This window comes from Bos grunniens, chromosome 3 (genome assembly GCF_055505025.1).
Source record: "Bos grunniens cultivar Pamir isolate PY7600 chromosome 3, Bosgru_T2T1.0, whole genome shotgun sequence".
Classification (NCBI taxonomy): Eukaryota; Metazoa; Chordata; class Mammalia; order Artiodactyla; family Bovidae; genus Bos; species Bos grunniens.
The window spans coordinates 32,435,700-32,454,371 of NC_141167.1; the positions used below are offsets into that span (position 1 = coordinate 32,435,700).

At 42.6% G+C, this 18,672-nt stretch overlaps 1 protein-coding gene and 1 long non-coding RNA gene across 49 annotated transcripts in view; one reads left to right on the forward strand and one right to left on the reverse strand.

Annotated features, from left to right (window-relative positions):
- The window catches only part of DAB1 (DAB adaptor protein 1), a 1,332,660-nt gene that overhangs the window by 182,308 nt on the left and 1,131,680 nt on the right, over positions 1-18,672 (reverse strand). The window contains exon 1 of one of the 48 annotated variants that reach the window (XR_015160095.1): positions 3,209-4,584. The exons of 46 other annotated variants lie outside the window; for them this stretch is intronic. The gene's annotated coding sequence lies outside the window, so the exon portion shown is untranslated. Of the gene's footprint in view, positions 1-1,706; positions 1,876-3,208; positions 4,585-18,672 lie in introns of those variants that run through there. One more of the 48 variants, XR_015160094.1, reaches the window with a different exon arrangement.
- Positions 2,009-3,211, forward strand: LOC147375433 (uncharacterized). The gene is made up of 2 exons (XR_015160108.1): positions 2,009-2,234; positions 2,625-3,211. It is a non-coding gene; the product is annotated as an uncharacterized LOC147375433 (long non-coding RNA).

An 18,672-nucleotide genomic window follows, 5' to 3' on the forward strand; every position in this document is an offset into this window, starting at 1 on the left:
TCTCCAAACACATTCTCCATGTTTGCATACCCATGCATTATCCTGCACGTTTTCAGGCACAAGCAAGAGTCTGTCTTACCCCACCTGCCAATCACCTTCCTGTTCCCACCTCTGTCCACCAGTCCAAAATCTTTAGAGTCTTGCCTCCTAGTTTTCTCTTATGTGATGAATTGAGTTCCTTCCAAAATACAATTTTTTCCCTTGATCTATCTCCCTCAATCTATGAATTCCATTCTCAGACATTCCCAAATGTCCCTTTCTCTTTAGTTCATACTGAAAAGTTTCTTATGAACAAAAGAAATACAGATAAACTGAAATGGGCACACATATGTGTTAACAAAGAACTCAAGTAATTTACAAAATATATTTTCTAACACAGCTAAAATCTAGACACAGACAGAGGTACCTGACAACCTTACAGGTATGTGTATCCCTTCAGCAGTTATAAAGAAACTCACTCTTCAACGAGTTCTTTTTGTTTTTACTAGTATTTACTTTGGCCACCTGATGTGAAGAGCTGACTCACTGAAAAGATCTTGATGCTGGGAAAGACTGAGGGCAGGAGAAGGGGATGACAGAGGATGAGATGGTTGGATGGTATCACTGACTCAATGGACATGGGTTTGGGTAGACTCTGGCAGTTGGTGATGGACAGGGAGGCCTGGCATGCTGCAGTTCATGGGGTCACAAAGAGTTGGACATGACTGAGCGACTGAACTGAATTGAACTGAGCACTTACTGTGTGCCAGGCTTTGTGCATATATTTTGCAAACTCCATCTCACTGATTTCTCACAAAAATCCCTCAGTGTACACACTGTTATTCTCTCTATTACACAGACTGAGGAAACCAAAGCTTGCATGTGTATATGCTAAATTGCTTCAGTCATATCTGACTCTTTGCAACCCTATGGATTGTACCCTGCCAGGATCCTCTGTCTATGGCATTCTCCAAGGCAAGAATATTGGAGTGGGTTGCCATGCCCTCTTCCAGGGCATCTTTCTAACCCAGGGATCACACCTGTGTCTCTTAAGTCTGCATTGTCAGGCAGGTTCTTTACCACTAGCACCACCTGGGAAGCCCAAACCAAGGCTTACAGAGGTAAAAAGGGCTTGGCCAAGGTCACACAGGCAGCTGGAATTCATTTGAACTTAAGTACCACTCCAGCACTCTTGTCTGGAAAATCCCACGGATGGAGGAGCCTGGTAGGCTGCAGTCCATGGGGTTGCGAAGAGTCGGACACAACTGAGCGACTTCACTTTCCCCATTCACTTTCCTGCATTGGAGAAGGAAATGGCAACCCACTCCAGTGTTCTTGCCTGGAGAATCCCAGGGACGGGGGAGCCTGGTGGGCTGCCGTCTATGGGATCGCACAGAGTCAGACACGACTGAAGTGACTTAGCAGTAGCAGCAGCAGTGTGATTTTTAACTATTAACAACACCCTGCCTCCTTTAAGTATGTAACTGATGAATATGATATACTTAGCAAAGTGCCTGACATAAAGTAATCATTCAATAAATGTGACAGATGATAGATGGGGGAGAGAAAACAGGTTGACAGATACATACAAAAGTGTAAGGTGCATTCATACACACTGCAACACAAAATCCTGGCAACAGACCTGCCAGGTACTTATTATGAACTGATTTTACAAATAAAGATACTATGATGCTAGCAGCTACAGGGGATTTGAAAAGCTTCCCTACCTGGTAACTTGGCAAGTGCAGAATTGGAACGCACATCTCTGAGTCCAGCTCCAGTGCCCTCTGAGATGGCCCCATTGTCTCTTTTCTCTCCCTAATCTATACACACTTCATCTTCTTTATATTCCTGCAACGTCTGGGAAAACAAAAGGGAAGGTTCTGTTCCTCAAAGGGCTGGAATAGATGTGAGTTTTGGAGAGGTCATGGGTTGGCTACTCTTGCTCTCAGTCTCTGCATGGAAATCACCCACAGGTGGGGAGCTTTTGATACTTCAAAAACCCTCTCTCTGCTGGAATTTTGCAGCCTGCAGGCGGCTCGCTCTGCAGGAGCCCTGGCTCCCTCAGAGCTACCTGAACACTTGAAGGAGCTAAAATCCTAGGTTCTCAGATCAAGGCAAAGGGTTCAATATGGCTTGGGAGAAAAGAGAATCTGTTTTGCGTTGTGGCTGGAAAACTCTGAGTCAAGGGATCGGGGTTGCTGGTTCCCAGAGTCTTAGTTTCTTTATGAGAAAGCTGCTGAGAGTGGTGACAAGTAAGCTATCATCCAGTCTGGTGGAGGTTTTTCCATGTAGCCCCAACTTGAAAGTGAAGCTGTACCAAATAAAGACAATATCAAGGAAATGTCCAGTGACACACTGGGGCGTGGCCCTGACTATGCACACACAAGGAACTCCCTTTTACATTAAAAAATTGCTCAATAAATATGAATGGCAAAGTGAAGCGTTCTTTGCTCTCTTTGTACAATGCAAATCACTCGGGATGGTTCCAGGGAAGCTGCTCTCCTAGGTCCCTCCAGCCACCTCCACACACCTGTAAATATCTTTTCCTGCCAGTGGAGAAACAGGAGGCCTAGAAGAATTGCTCTCTTTTCCCAGCTCTCTATGACAAAGACAGTAACGTGTTTCTATCTGTTCCTTTTCAGGCTGGTATCATGAGTCTGTTCTTATTGTCAAATCTCCTGCAGCAGGATGTCTGTGCTGAAGATGACTGCACGCACGACCCAGGTGATTAAAAAATACACATTACAATCTGAGAAAAGATGACCCCTCTTCTCTGTGCTCTTAGGAGGAGCAGAAATGTCATGTTCAGCACACCCAGATGGATGTCCCTGAAAAGGGTCCTGCGGCACACTTACATGGATACATTTAAAGGAGGCCACAGGAGGAGAAAGAGGTTGCCCAGGTGGCTCAGTGATAAAAGAACCCACCAGCCAAGCAGGAAGTGTGGGTTTGATCCCTGGTTCAGGAAGATCCCCTGGAGAAGAAAATGGCAACCCACTCCGGTATTCTTGCCTGGGAAATCCCATGGACAGAGAAGCCTGATGGCTGTAGGCCATGGGGTGACAAAGAGTTGGACACGACTGAGCGCCTGAACAAGAGGAGGAGGAGGGACAGATGGAAGAAAGGTCAGGAACTAAGATGGACTGACATGTGCGTTAGTGTCCTAGGGATGCTGGAATAAAGTACCACAAACTGAGCAGCTTTCAACAGAAATATATAGTCTTACAGTTCTGGAGGCTAGAAGTCCAAGATCAAGGTGTCGACAGGGCTTGTTCCCTGTGAGGACTGTGAGAGAGACTCTGTTCCGGGCTCCTGCCTAGCTTTTATTGCCAGTCTTTGGCACTGCTTGGCTAACAGATGAATCAGTCCAATCCCTGCCATCATCTTCACACAGCACTCTCCCTGTGTGTCTGTCTCTATGTACTAATTTCCCCTTTTTGTGAGGACAGCAGCCATATAGGACTAGGACCTGCCCTAATGGTATCATGCTAATTAATTACGTCAGCAACAACCTTACTACAGGAAGGTCACATTCTGAGGTGCCAGGAGTTAGGACTTCAACACATGAAAACTGGAGGGGATGGTGCGTACACAACTCAATTCATAACACAGGTGCTTTGGCCATGTTAGCTCATTTCATCTTCAAAACAATTTCATGGAAAAGAAAAGACATAATGCTTTTTTGTCTACTGATGAAGAGGTGCAGGCTCAATAAGGTGAAGTGATCTGGCCAAACTGCAAAGGTAGAAGAATGGAGCTGAATCGTGAACCTGAACCTAATGACCCCATCTGTGCCCTTTCTGCTATATAACCTCTGACCATAATGAAACTCTGGTTACTTGATCTGCCTGCTGCCACTGATGACTGGTCCCAAGGAGTGGTCCTTCATATTGAGCGTCAACATCAGGAAAACAGTGCTGTAAGTGACAGGCATAGTGATCGGAGGCACCTGGCCCTTGCTATCAGCCGCTTACCCCTTAAAAGTATGCAGATTTCAAATCATGGGTTATTAAAGCCAGAAAACAGCCCCCAGGTGGAGAGAGAGACTAACTGCCAGAAAGAAAAGCAGGTGGAGAGAGAAAGACTAAGTGCCAGAGAGAAAAGCAAGAGAGCGGAGACTGCATTCTGTGACTCACCCAAGACAGCTTTCTCAAATTAAAGCAAGCTAACACAGAAAGGGTCTTGCTCTCCGCATTTCATAAAGGCCATTTCACTTCTTTTCTTTGTAACTTGGCATAGGGTCCAAGAAACATTTTTTTGTTTAGACATGGCTTTAATAAAGAGGGTTTGATTCCTATTAACAGAGTTGCCAACAACTGGAAAGTGTATTTTTTCCCCAGGGAGGAAGCATCACAGTAAGTTCAGTCCACGCAGGGGACCCTGAGGTTTTTGACTGTTTAAAGTCTGGAAACTTATGGAATTTCCAATTTGTCTTTTTAAAGAGACAGACCTAAAAATGAGTAAGATACCGTCACTGCTCTTAAGAAGTTTCTAGGATTGGAATTATGTTTGGTTCCTTTTGCAAGAATCCTCTTGTCTGGTGGCAAACCTCGCCATAAAAATTTTGATAAAATGATCTTACCTGGCAGCATGCTAGACTGAAACCCAAAGGAAGAAGCTCCCCAGAAGGGTACTTGAGAAAATCAGGCTGACTTGGGACTTTGTGGTCCCACCAACCCCATCAGGATCTAGTCACGGGCGTTACAGACTTGGTACCTGTGATGGGAACTCCATACTTACCCCCTCACCTGTCCACATGCCAATCCTTAGCATTTGCTCTTGGCATCCCCACCCCAAACACAGGCCCTTTGGCCAGAATTCTCCTGCTCTTCCCCCTAAGAGTAATCCCTACCCTGGTCCAAGTGCAAAGGTTAAAACACATTTTCAGGTGGCCTACTAGATGCGAAGCAATATAATGGAGAGAAAGCAAATGACTCTGGCATGCCCTTTATCCCCACAGGCTCATAGGCTAGTAGAAAAACTAAATATTGAAACCAATGATAACCATCCAATGAGAATGAATTGATAGGTGTGGGAAAAGATGAAAACATTAAGCTATGATTTTCTGAGATCCTACTATGTACTCATCACTTTTTTATGCTAGTCTCTTTATATGCCTTACTATACATCATATCCACAGAACAACGCTATAGAAGACGTACAGGAAAAAAAAAAATCTCCTAAGCTAACCAATGTAATGTATTTGACCTTTCTCACCATCTGATGCTGCCTTCCTCACACTGTTAGGCAGTCTGCTTGATTTCTGTTTGATGCCGTTAAGTTAGATGTTTACCAAGAATCTTACACATTTGTTCCCATACCTGCTTATGAGAATTATACTTGTTATTGTAAGTATATAATCATTAAACATTACATGTATCAGTGAAATATGAATACAAAAAGAAAGGGGAGGTGTTATTTCTATGAAGTTCAACAACTGGAAACAATCAAAATGGGCAAGTTGTGAAAAGAAAGTGTTCTAAAAAAAATTAGGTGAAAAAGCACACAAACCCAGAAGGATTCTCCCCTCTGGTTACTTTGGAAATGTTTTTAAATCCTCATGCCACTTATAAGAAACCAAAACTGGTAATCATAGAAGATATGTTTTACAAGCATGGATTTTATTAGGAGAGTATACAGCACTGCAATTAGCAAATCTGTATCCCAAGAAAAGTCCTTATACTGACATTAAAATGTCAATAAACTAATGTATATTTATTATATGTCTTCAGTTGAAATAAAATGTAAAGGGAAACATGAGTCATTTCTTAAATGATTTCCCAGTTTAAATAATTTTTTTTTTTTTTTGGATTACCTGACCAACTGCAGATTCCAATCTTCTCTGCTAACTGCTATTAGCAGAAAGATTTCTCTGTTGGGTTAATGTACTATTAGCTAAGGAACTCTGGGGGAGTCTTCCTGCAAAGTAGGTCAATTCCTTGCTCTATAACTCTGATTATGTCAAAGCATTTATTCATGAGTTTTCTAATTCAACCCACTTCAAATAGAGTCGTATTTATATCACCACAAAAAAATTACATCCAAATTACAACTAAAGCCTTTGCATTTAGCTCTGTGGTGAACATGAGGGAAATTTAACCATTTGCATGGCATATCGGCACTGAAATAGTAAGACCTCAACATAGCATCACAATGGCCCATCCTGGAGAATTTCTCAGAAAGACTGCAGTGTTCCTTGCAAATTCCAGATGTTGCTTGCTCTCTGCTAATAGCATTCTTGTAAATACTGCTGGACAATGCAGAGAGTATCAAATACTGGACACTCAATGCAAAACCTAGCAGAATGACGGCCCCTGTAAAGTTACCTTTTCAGGAAAGCTGGCTTCCAGGGCTGACATTCTTAATAGGCTAGATTTTCCTCCTTGAATTTTTCTTCCTTATCTGGAGCATTATCGTATAGCAGTTAAGTGCAACATAGATGGACCTGGATTCAAATGCAGACTCTGTCACATTGAAGCTCTGTGATTTGGGGCAAGAGACTTAACCTTTCTAAAGAACAGTTTCCCCATCGACAATGTAGTTACGGTTGTATCTACTTCATGGGATGATTGTGAGGCTCAAAGAAGAGGATGCATGTTAGCGTGGGAATATTCTCGGCTTCCCTTGGGTGACTGGGATTTTAGTTTCAGCATTAACCAATATTACAGAGGTGTGTCCTTCTATGTTTAAATATAAACCCTCTATTTAAATATAAACATATACACAGCCTCCAATCTAGCAGTCCCATTTCATCTGAATGTAAGCTAATGTAAATGAGAGTATATGCTTTAAAAAATGGTTCTAGGAGCTCCAAGCACAGATGTTTTAGGATGGATTGTTTTTATCTGTGGCATATTCACACAATGGAATACTATATGCCAATAAAAACAGATGAACTAAAAAATATTTTATTACCTGCAGCAATGTGGATGCATTATAGAGTTGTGCAAAACAAGATAATCCTGATAGAATATACACTGTGTGCTCACATTTACATGAAATTCAAAATCTTGAAAAATAAAACTATGGATTGTTTTATTTATGGATCAACTATGGTGGCTCAGATGGTAAAGAATCCACCTGCAATGCGGGAGACGTGGGTTTGATCCCTGGGTTGGGAAGATCCCCTGGAGAAAGGAATAGCAACCCACTCCAGTATTCTTTCCTGGAGAATCCCCATGGACAGAGCATCCAGGCAGGCCACAATCTATAATGTCACAAAGACTTGGACATGACTGAGTGACTAAGCACAGCAGCACATGAAGAAAAACAAGGAAGAAAGTGTCATAAAAAACAGGAGTTTCTCTGTTAGAGGAAAGGAGGGGACTATGCTTAAGAAGGGACATGGGAAAATTCTAAGGATGCTGGTTATGTTATAATGTCTTGACTTGGATATGAGTTTTATAAGCATTCATTTTATAATCATTCATTAGGCTGTCCATCTATGTCTTATTACTGTTTCTGTACTTTTAAATTTTTATCATGTTATATGATACAAAACTGAAAATAACTCAAAGATACCCAATCACACAGATACCTAACAAAGTGTGTGGCATCTATTAGGTGAAATAAAAGGCGAGTTGTCACCCAACCCCTTCTGTACATCCTAGAGATTAAAGTTTCACTGAGAATGAGACACAAAATATTATATAACATTTTAAAGGTTTTCTTTAACTGAAAACAATACACTCAGGTTACTTTTAATGGAGGAGGAATGAATATTTTGTGTGGGGAGAAGAGTATCATCAGATTTCAACCTTACATAGCAATCCTGAAATTCCATATTCAGACTCTACCACGTAGCCTAAGGGCACCTGGGGATTTGGGGTGGATTAGAAGTGAGGCTTCAGCACCCTGTTTAATGACATAAGGCTGTTCTTCCAGGCTGTGGCGCTCAGAGACCCCTGCTGCTTTTATTTAAAGAAGATTCCAGCGCAGCAGCAGCAGAGGTGGATGATGGATCAAGGCCTAAAATGCAGCAATCTGCTAAACATCTCAGGGACAGGGGGAACCCCCAAGGGCTACATCCCAGCCATTGTACCTGGAGTCACTTAATGGCTTCTAGAAGCAGAGCTCAGGAAGAGGCAACAACAGGTGAGATATCAATTTCACTGCCTGCTTGCCACACTCCTAATGGGAGCCTTGGAGAATTTATGTCAGATGCAAAGTGTGTATTTGTCCCTGATTCAAATGGCAGGTCTAGTCTCCATTTCAGATTCATTCTTAGGCCTTTAGCTGCATTTTATGAAAAGTGGTTGTATTCAGTATGAACCAATTTTCCCCTTGAGTTTTATTATTGAAATCATCCAAATAAATCACCTCTAATCCTCAATCCTACCTGCTTTAAAAGCCGGGGGTAAGCAGTGAAATCCTCTTTAGAAAATACATACATGAAACATTTTTGTGCACTTGAGACAATGACTAGCTATTAAGTTGAATTTTTTCCTGATGTGTGTGTGTGTGTGTGTGTGTGTGTTTGTGGGGTGTGTGCACACGTGTGTGTGTGTGTGGGCATGTGTGCTGGAGACAGAGGCAGTATGAAGTTTTAGTTTCCAGTAAGTTTGTAGTAGTATATCTAATGGCTTGTTTTTGTTGTTGTTGTTGTTTCCTCAATGGCTTGTTTTTATATCTAATAAGGAAAAGTACTATTTAAACAAGAAAAGCATAAGGACAGATGGTGAACATGGACCCTAGGATATTAATCAGTCAACCAGAGGATGACAGCAGCATGCTGATTTTCACCAACTCGTTCTAGCGTTTTCAAATTAGTCTTTCTGTTTTCTTTTTGTCCTAGTTGAGGGAGGGAAAGGGAAAGAAAAATGAAAAAGTGGCAGCCTTGCAAGAACCCCTTCCTCAGCACACACTCTTCACACCCGGCTAAAGTGTTAATCCTCCCGCCAAGCTATAAATCTTCACTTCGCTCTTCTACAGACTCTAAGAACAATCTGGTTTACAAACTATGGAAATGATCAGCCAGTCTTAGGTAACAGAACACAGCAAAGGGGACCAAGGGATCCCTGTCTTGTCCTCTTACCTCTGGTCTCCACCATCCCACTCCCCCAACCAAGACCATCTCACTCTATTTTCACAAGTAGTTTTAACCCAAACTTTATTTTGTAGCATAACAATTTTTATCTGCACCCTCAGTTCTGCTATGGCCCTAGGGGTTTATTCTGTAAAGATTAGAACAGTTGTGCTGTTATTAATATTTAACATTTTAACGTGTCAGCCACCCAGGACTTTTTATTTTCCAGCTGCAAGCAAAAGTAAGCCTAAAAGCAAAACTGGGAGAGATTTCAAGGTTTGTGGACATATGGGCAAGGGTTTTCAGAAGCAATTTTGTGAAGGCTCTGATATCATTCCATATAGGACATGATTGTCGTTGTTCAGTCGCCCAGTTGTGTCTGACTTTTTGCAACCCCATGAACTACAGCACACATTTCACTCTAATTTTGGTCCTGGCTAACATGACATTCTTGTCACTAAGCTCCCTACATACACTTACACTAAAGAGGAAGTAATAGAGGTATCTCTGTCCCTGTTTCTCTCTCCTGAGAGCCCCTAACTTTCCAGGCACAATCCAGATTTATTCTCACAGAGGAAACCAAGCTAACCACTATTCATCTTTCAATACCAGTTCAAATGCCAACTCTCCTTAACACCTGCTCTCTCCTCACTTCATAATTCTGCAGAAGAATTAGCTCTTTTGCCCCTTTCCTGTTTGCTTATTTCTGTTCACTTCAAACTTTAAAATCTTAATTACAGATGTGAGATAACTAGGCAATGTTTAATCTAAGCCCTGGAGCACATGCCCCATGCATCACTAATTGGATGGCATTTGCAACTCCCTGATCATACAATGCCTTGTCTATAACTTGTTGATTCTTTTCTCAGATTAAAGAAGTAGCAATGAAGAATAAGCTGCATCTCTTCCCCAGCTTCCCCTTCAGTAACACTGTAAGCAAACCATGTGAACAGGATAGCATCTAAAGAAAGATCACAGTGAGTTATGACAATGGAAAGGCAATACAGCACTCTAAGTGTAAGCAAAGACTCTAAAGCTGGACTCCCTAGGTTCAAATCCTAGCTCTAACCTTACTGGCTGTGTGATCTTTGGCAAGTTATGCAATCTCTGTGTGTCTGTTTTCCTAGTTATAAAATGGGGACAGACAGTATCTAACACATAGGTCTGTGGTGGGGATTAAATGGATTGCTCTGTGTAAGGCTCTTAGGTGTGGTGGATGCTTCTAACCACAGGTGCTCACTAACATCACATGCAGGCCTTTTATCTTGGTGCTGTCTACTCAAAGGTCAACACTGAGCTCTATCTCAGTGGCAGGTGCCTTTCCAGAGCAGGTTGACCCAGTGCCCATAAAACCTAGTGTCTTTATATAGTAAGATACTCCATTAAAGTGGCAGAGAAGGGAACTGATGTTCAGAAAAACAAAAAGCAACTGAAGGGGAAGGAACCCAGTGATGTCAATAAAGGGGCCAGCATCTCGGCTCCAGTTGAGTCTCTTCAAAAGCAAAGCTTATTGTATAGATAAAGAAAGTGAGGGCCTGACTTGAAGCTCCTATGAAGTACCTTCAAACCCTCAAGTTTGAGTCCTCCAAGGATCAGACAGTAGCAGTCTTTCTGCTTTACACAGACCTGATAATCAATGAGACTTCTGGGAATGCAGCTGATCAATGCACTTCACAACACTATCATTGAACACTTATCTTGAAAATGCTCAGGACAATCTATTACACAGTCTAATTGAGAGGAAGGATTAAATGTTTCCTTATCTCTTTACCTAAAAATTGCAAGCAGGGAATGGAAACTGTACAAAGAATGCAACTGCAGTCTCCCAAGTCTACTTGTTCTACTTATTCTGTTGCTGCTGCTAAGTCATTTCAGTCCTGTCTGACTGTGCGACCAGATACACTGTAGCCCATCAGGTTCTGCTGTCCCTGGGATTCTCCAGACAAGAACACTGGAGTGGATTGCCATTTCCTTCTCCAATGCATGAAAGTGAAAAGTGAAAGTGAAGTCGCTCAGTCGTGTCTGACTCTTCTCGACCCCATGGACTGCAGCCTACCAGGCTCCTCCGTCCATGGTATTTTCCAGGCAAGAGTACTGGAGTGGGGTGCCACTGCCTTCTCCACTTATTCTGTTGGCTGTGTTAAAATGATCTCCCTCATGATTTGCTTTAATTGAATATGTACATCATTACCTGGAATTAAGTACAAATTCATGTGAGAGTGGTTTTGGGGAAGTCTAGCATGGGCTTTGCATTCAAACAAACTTGGGTTTGCATCCCAGTTAAGGCACTTCCTAGCTGTGGAGTATGATGACTTCAACCATCAAATGTGATAGTCATAACTGCCTTATTAGGGTTGTCGTAAAAAGCAAATCCTAATTAACTGGTTAACACACTGATTAGCACTCAAGTACCTGAGGAATTGCAGAGCGAAAGGCTCAAACATGTACAGAACATCTAATAAAAGTAGCTATCAATTACCAAGGGTGCACATGTCCCAGGGACTTGACGTACTTTATCAGTAATCCTCATAATCACTTGAACAATGAAGAGTCATAATGCTCCACTGACAGGCAAAAAAAATTAAGGCTCAGGGAGGTGGACTTGGCCAAAGCTGCAGAATTGTTAAGTAGCAGAAAGGCGGCCGGAATGTAGAACTGCCTGTCCACTTACCCTGTATCACAAGGCTCCTTGCTGTGTTGTGGCAGCAGGTACTGTGCAATATCCTTGGGATACCATGGGGGAGAGATTTAGCCCCTACTCTGGAGGCAGCTGCTTCCCAGGGGGCACTAGTGGTAAAGAACCTGCCTGCCAATGCAGGAGATGTGGGTTCAATCCCTGGGTCAGGAAGATCCCCTAGAGGAGGGCATGACAACCCTCTCTAGTATTCTTGCCTGGAGAATCCCATGGACGGAGGAGCCTGGTGAGCTACAGTCCGTGGGTTTGCATAGAATCAGACATAACAGAAGCGACTGGAGCACGCACATGCTGGAAGTAGCCACCGTTCAATGGAGGAGATGGAAGGGAAAAGACAGAAGCAAGAGACTGTATGATGTAAAAGTAAAATGCATGATGAGTTTTATGGTGGGGGTGAGGACAAGGCTGAAGCAGCACCAAATTCAGTCTCAGGTTCAGGAAAGGTTTTAGCAGGAGTGAGGGGAGAGTAGCAGAGCTGATTCTTACAGACCGGTGTGAGTTTTCTTGGAAAGGATTCAGGGACGAGCATTCTGGAAAGACAGCAAACCTTGATCTGAGGTACAGAGGTAAAGGATACGTTAGTATAAAGAGTCTAGAACAGTGCTGTCCAATATGGTTGTTGTTTAGTCGCTAAGTTATGTCTGACTCTTTTGTGACCCCAGGGACTCTAGCCTGCCAGGCCTCTCTGTCCATGGGATTTCCCAGGCAAGAATACTGGAGCAAGTTGCCATTTCCTTCTCAAAGGGAATCTTCCTGACCCACGTCTCCTGCGATGGCACATGGACTGGAGACACTAGTACATGGCTATTCACATCTAAATTAACTAAAATTAAATAAAATAAAAAATTCTATTCTTCTGTCACATCAACCGTATTTCAAGTACTCAACAGGCCTATGCGGCTAATGGTTACCATACTGGAGAGCACAGATGTAGACTATCTCTATTATCACAAAAAATTCAGGGCAACAGCAAGGGAGGATGAGATTTTTAGATGATAAAATACAAAGCATTATAGCACAAACAGAAGAGGCTGGAGGGGGAAGTACAGAGCTGATTACGAGGAGGCAAAGATGATGGTGAGCTGTTGAGCATTCTAAATAGAAAACTTAGGTAACATGTCTGGGTGTTAGAAAGGTCATTCCAGCTGCAAGGTGCAGACAATAAGGCATAGATACTGTGAGAAGCGCAGTTAAACCTAGGCTTAAACTTGTAGAGATGGAGAGACAGGAACATATGGAGAAATATATGCAGGAGATGAAGCCAGAGAATCAATATTGGGTGTATTGAGAGGGGAAGGATAAAGAATTCCCAGGATCATGGGCTGAGAAAACGTATTTGTATAATGTTACTACTACCTGGGGCATGAAACAGAGAAGGGAGATTGGAAAGGGGCTGAGAGAGTTGATTCCTTCCTTTCTGGGCATGTTTACCTCTTGCCTTTGGCACATTCTGATGAAGATGCCCACCAGGCAATCAGATGCAGAAACCCCAGGGCCATTTCATCAAACTACAGTTGTTTCCTAATAACTTGTGAGCCATAAACCAGCTCACCTGGAGCAATAAAGCCTTCTGTGCACCAAGCATGTGACTGTGGAGGAAAATAATTAGAAAAAATGGGTAACTAATCCCTCTCTTCAGAGGATTTGTGATTTCCAGGGGAGACAGGCAGTGCTTTCATGAAACAGATGCTATTAGGGAGACAAGAAGTCAGCAAAATGATGGGAGAATGGAGATGAAGATAAGCAAAGGAGAATGTGGGAGGTTTCATGGAGGAGATGCAGTTGTCTTAAAGCCTGAAAGGGCATCGTTAGACAAGACTGATGGTGGGGAGGGAATTTATTATGAATGGACCAATTCTCCCTGCTGCACTCCACTTTTTCTTTCCATCATTTTTTTTTTTTTAATCAAGACTTTCCTAAAAAGAGTTAAGTGCCCATCACATAACAAGACTGTGAAAAGGGTCAGAACTCCTGCTTCTCCACATCCAGGCACCTCACTCCTCACACTGACATGGGCCTCAGGGCTAGAGAAGACTCTCCCCTCCCACCCAGGGAAGGAGAACGCGGGTGAAAGCCCTCTGTGAGTCAAAAGTGTTTCAGGACCTGGGAAATTACAACAGTTTGATTCAGGTAGAAACTCGTAACGTACTTTGAAGGGAAAGGACTCTCTAATTCGATGAGCGAGAACGCGTTAGAGGTTACACTGCCTCCATTGCTGCCCTCGTCTGATTCGTTCTCCTCTCTTAGTTTCCTGACCAGGGATCGAACCCATGCTCCCTGCATTGGAAATTCAAAGTTTTAACCACTAGATCACCAGGGACATCCTTGGCAATGGTACTTTTAAGTGTTCTACTTAAGATGCAACCAAGTGGTCAGAATCACCAGACTAAATCAAACCTCCTGAGTGATTACATTAGAATACAAACTCTCTCTAACATACATCAGCATTTCTCCAAAAACAGCCCTGACTCAAAGTTTAGGATTACGATAGGAGAAGCAAGCTCATGAAACACGCACACGGGGTCTAGCTGGCCACCACTGACAGGAGTGCTTCCCCGATCCACCGGTGCGAGGTGTATTTTATACATTCTCATTTCCCTGGCAGGTAAGGATTATAAGGATAAAAAAAGAGTACACTGTAAAACATTATTTATTAGTGGACCCCTAGCTCTTCATGTGAATCACGTTTTACAAATTTCATTTTCCACCGAAACAATGGAATGTTACACAGCTAATAATAAGGTACAGGCCTTGATTAAATACCCAATCCATAATTCAATAGAGGTTGTGCTGACATAATTAGCAAAGAGGGACCTAATGAATATCCAAATAAGCCAACACCTGAACTGTACGAGTCAGCATTCACCCCCACAGAGGCATATTATTTGTAAAGTGTGCAAAACATTCTTCTTTCAGTGCTGAACTTCAAGAATTTTAGCATTAGTGAAGTTCCATTAGTGATGTAAAGACATCTGTATTCCAAATGAAGTCTTGCCAGCAGTCTTAGGATGCTTTGCTGGGAAATTACTCTGTTTCAATTACATAAGAAATAATATATGTCCTAAAATTGAATAACAGGCTATTTGTCTATTGAGTGGATCTAGAAAATTCCTAAATTGTTAGTTCAAGGCTGTTTGATTTCCATTTTGTATTGGAATGCCAAATTTTGATAGCTATTGTCATTTCCCCACCCACCCACCCACCCAGAAAGGTACAATCTGAAAAGATCCTAGGATACACGTTTTCCAATTTTTAAGTCAGCAGTACAAAAACTTCCCTGAAAAGAGGGCATGGCAACCCACTCTGGTATTTTTGCCTGGAGAATCCCATAGACAGAGGAGCCTGGCTCCAGACTCTTTGGCTACAGTCCAAAGAGTCGCAAAGAGCTGGGACACAACTGAAGCAACTTAGCATGCACGTGGTATAAAAACTTCATGCTGAATGTTGAATTTAAAAATGTGCACCCACATTAAATGAAGCACATACCTTCTGTGATTCCCCTGACCAACTCTGCTTTGAACTGACACTATAAATATTCAAACTGGTTGCGTTTGTCTTTTTCCTGTGAGCACCAGGAAGCTCAGAATCAAAACTGGAGCTCACACCAAACAACAGGACCTTACTGCATGATTTTTACCCACCATCTCTTGTTTTCATATTAGTTATGTAACTAATACGCCTTATAATGTAGGTATCACTATAAATCTGCTCACATCATCATTGTAGTAAGGTCGAATGTAAAGAAACTCCACAGCATCTTATGATAATGCATCATAGCAAATTGCATGTGATTCTGGAAAGTGCACATACCAAAGGTGTCAATGGACTTGTTGGCTTGTGCAACAGCATACTGAAAACTAGAAACTTCCCAGATAATCTGGTCATGTGGCCACTGCTCATACAGCACCCCTCCCTCAGGGCTGACAATCCCCCTGAGAATTGTTATCCTGTCCTTTGAGATTGCCAAGTTAAGGCTGGAGAGTGCCCCAGAAATACCCACAAGGAACATCTGAGTCAAGAATAAAAGCATTAATTTCTGAATAAAGTTTGGGGGCTGAGGATAGAAGTTCAAAATCAACTATGGAAAGGAAGAAGTTTCCCTCCATTTTTAACCCTGGCGCATCAGTGATCAACTTCTAAAACAACTGACCGAAGTTATCAAAATGATTGTGCTTATCTCTAAAGAAAGAGATGGGTCTCTGATCTTTAAATCCTTAGGTTGAGCAAATTTTCCCATATCATATGTAGAATGTCATCTTCTTTCAGGCAACCAATACAGAAGTGGAAAAGAATACTGGCAGGAAAAGTGATGGAGATACATCTAAGAGCAAACCCCAAGACAGAGAGGAATTAGGAGAGGGAACACAGAGTCCAAAGAACAAGGGCTATGGAATCATGCCAGCTCGGGTGCAGATAGCAGCTCTTCAACGGACCTGACTTCATATCTGTGATTACAGAGACCTAGTGCCTGTCTGCTGAGCTCCATTCTGCCCTCTTCAGCTGCACAAGCCCTGTACCCCCAGGGATGCCCCAGACACAAAAGGGCTATGGGAACAATGAAGCGGTCAAAGGATTCAAAGGACTGTTATTAATAAAAATCCGTAGGGAAAGAATCTTTCCATGGTCATCTCCTGAGACTGAAGATGACTAAGAGGCACATGAAAGGGGCTGGACAAAGCAATTTCTCAAAAACACACTATTCAATTCAACTCAGCCAGTATTAACTGAGCAGCTACTATATTCTGCACACTCAGGATGGAGCCGGGGACACAGCGATATACAACACAGACATCTAAGGGTGACAGATATTTGGATAATTCTAAGTGAACATGCAAAAGCCCATGACAAGGAAGGTCTAGGGTGCTGTGGGAACACAGCAGAGACACATATAAACCAGGCTTGGGAAATCAGGGAAGACTTTGCAAATGTAAGACACACATGTATGTTCTTATCCCCACTGTATGGTAGACAAGAGTAAGGCTAACAAAGAGGTTAAGTAAATTGCCAAAAATTCCTTGCCCAATAAGTGGTTGAGCTAGGATTTCACCCAAAGTCTGTCTGGCTCTTTAGCAGAGTGAAAAGGGAAAGGCCATGCCCTGTGGCCCTGTGCCGTGCCTGAGTACAGTGCAGAGACCTCTCAGGCAAACCATTTCACTGATAATCCACCTCAGAATTAATTTAGAATTCCTATTCAATTAAGCACATTGACCATTTACACTCTGAAATGGAGTTTTTCATCATGAGTCACTACCATACAATAATGGTTCAATGTGCGTGATCTATAAGAGAAGGTACGAAGAAAGAAAGAAATTATAAATGGGGCTTTACAGGGAAAAAAGTGTCCCGGACTAGTGAAAAAAATAAGATCAGAATTTGGCTCATAGCTAACTGCACACTGTTCCATAATGACCCAGAGAAGAGGCACTGGGAGCCATCATCTAAATATTCTCACATCTCATTTGTCTGATGTCATCATCAAAGCGGGGTGTGTGTGTGTGTGTGTGTGTGACTTACTCAAAGTCTCATTGCTTTTATTCACATCTCCCTTGTTTCTCCTTGCTACTTTCTGGTCTTTGGCTTGACTTCCATCTTGTTTCTCTCATTACCCTAAACAGTTTCATTTACCAGTGATCCCAAGACTCTTGGGGTGCAGTCCTAGATATTTCTCTCTGCCTCACTCACCACATCAATTCATCACCACTATTCCTGTAAGAATAACTAGAGCTCGCCTTTGTTGAGTCTTTACTATGTACCAGATCCTTTGCTAAAATAAATTCATCTTAAAAAGTTTTTCACTTTATCTTCATAGTGATGCCACAGGATTATTCATTTTCTCTCAGTTTAGAAATCAGCGAACAGAGACTCTTTCTTAATTTGCCCAACGTCTCAAAGTTCAGAGGAGAGGGGAGGGTGAGGGGACAGAAATTCAAGTCCAGGCTTGTTGGACTTCACTTGACCACTCCACTCCATGGCCTTAATCAGGGGATGATTACCACTTATCTGGATGATCCCAGTCACCTCCTAATCATTAGTCTTCTTCCCTCTTCTCCTGCTCCTTGTCACCTACTAAGAATTTTGCTGCTGATGCCACAGCATCAGTATCCTCCAAACGATTCAACCACCAGATACAACAGCTGACATTTGGCAAATCATACAAAGGTAGTCCTGTATCCACATTTATCAGAGAAAAAACAAGAGCATGGTTTCCTTTCAATCAAAATGCTGAAGCCTTGATCTCACAGATCCGTCTTTCCTCTGGGGAACGTAGCAACCTAGTTATCTACTCAAACTACTCTGACCTCCCAAGGCCAAGTCCTGTTAGCCCTTCCTAATCCAAAAATAATTAGTGGATAACAGACCCTGGCTTGCTGAGACAGAGTTATTTGTAAGCAATCTCTTGTCTGGAGCAAATGGTTTTGCAGGAATCACTAACCCTGATAGATTCTCCGGAGCACTTGCCACCTGACTTCCTGAGACCCCTGTCATCTCTGACAGCGAGAGGGCAGGCAGGTCATGATGTCGAGCCTGGAGCTACAAAGATGCCACCACACTGTCAGTGATGAGGAGAATGGGGCCATCCACCCACCATCTGGAGAGGAGCCTGGATGGATGGGCACAGCCATTCCAAGGAGACGCACAGGAGAGCAATTAAGAAGACAAGGAGGCTTGTCTAAAACCGGGATATTTGGCCGGCTCTCAGAAGTGTTCAACATTTGTTGGCAGAAAACAGCAGAGGGAAAAATAAATTAAACAAAACTACCATAATGGCCCATCATGCCCAAGGGACCGTGCAGGATATCCAGGAGTGTAGAGCAGCTCACGCTAGGGCTGAACAGAAACTGGTGTTAGGGAAGGGCCCAGAGCCTGAGGCATCATGTTCAAATCAGTGTTTATTCCCACTCAGAAGCTAGAAACAGGAACAGACTCCCAAAGGGAGGTGACTTGAGAGAAATGGTTCTCAAATATGAGT